The sequence below is a fragment of the Rhagoletis pomonella genome, unplaced genomic scaffold, assembly GCF_013731165.1.
Source record: "Rhagoletis pomonella isolate Grant_MI unplaced genomic scaffold, Rhpom_1.0 Rhpom_scaffold_00002, whole genome shotgun sequence".
Taxonomy (NCBI): Eukaryota; Metazoa; Arthropoda; class Insecta; order Diptera; family Tephritidae; genus Rhagoletis; species Rhagoletis pomonella.
The window spans coordinates 57,911,330-57,912,330 of record NW_023458556.1 but is presented as its reverse complement, the minus strand read 5'-3'; positions in this window follow the sequence as shown (position 1 = coordinate 57,912,330).

Genomic DNA, 1,001 nt, shown 5'->3' with positions numbered 1-1,001 from the left:
GAAGACTAGCACATTTCAGATTTTTGCGTGGAAGACTAGCACATTTCAGATTTTCGCTTGGAAGAGTAGCATATTTCAGATTGTTAAGCCGCGAAAACTGCACGTCTCCGGTTTAAAGTAAATCATAAAAGCATAATATATATTGAAAATTCAAACGTTTATTCTATATTTCTTTAATTGTATTATGAAAATCATGAAATTCAGACGGTATATACCGTTTACTAATCATTTGTTGAATATCATCCACTTTTCTTTTTTTTAAAGGTATTTTTCCCTTGTAAGCTTTAGGCAATTCACAGTGTTTCATGGTTGACCATTGAACATTTTTTTTCATTAGGTTCAACTTCTCCTCGCTTTGCATAAAGTCGTATTTTACTGCCATGTCTACTTGATTTTTGCTATTTTTTATTGTAATTTTCCGTACATGTGATATCTTAATTTTTTGCCAATGAAAATATTTGGACAGTTCTTCGAAGGAAAATATTTCATTTGCGTTTGCGTTGTTGAAAATTTGTTGAGTTTTTTTAGTATTCTCCTGGGCTTTAAACTTGGGCCAATATGGATTTTTTTAAGAGAATTAACTTTATTTTAATTGAAGGTTTTTTAAGTAAATAAATAAACATAACATAAATAATATCACTTTGAAACGGGGTGCTCTTGATATGATACTGTATGTATATGTTTTTTCGTATTTATTTATAAATAAAGATTCCCCGAGAAAGACGCGAATGTCGAAAGGTGTAGGAGGAAAAATAAACGTTTATTTTACTTGTAATAACCGGCCAAAAGGCTCCATATACAACACTAAACTTTCAGCATGACCGAAGAAAAATAATTATAGTATAAACATACATATTTATGTAACTTTTTTTTTTAACGGCTGCTACAACCTTATATGAACTGCCTTGCGTATCCCTCTTCCACACAAAAATCTGAAATGTGCTAGTCTTCCAGGCAAATAACGAAATGTGCTACTCTTCCACGCAAAAATCTGAAATGTG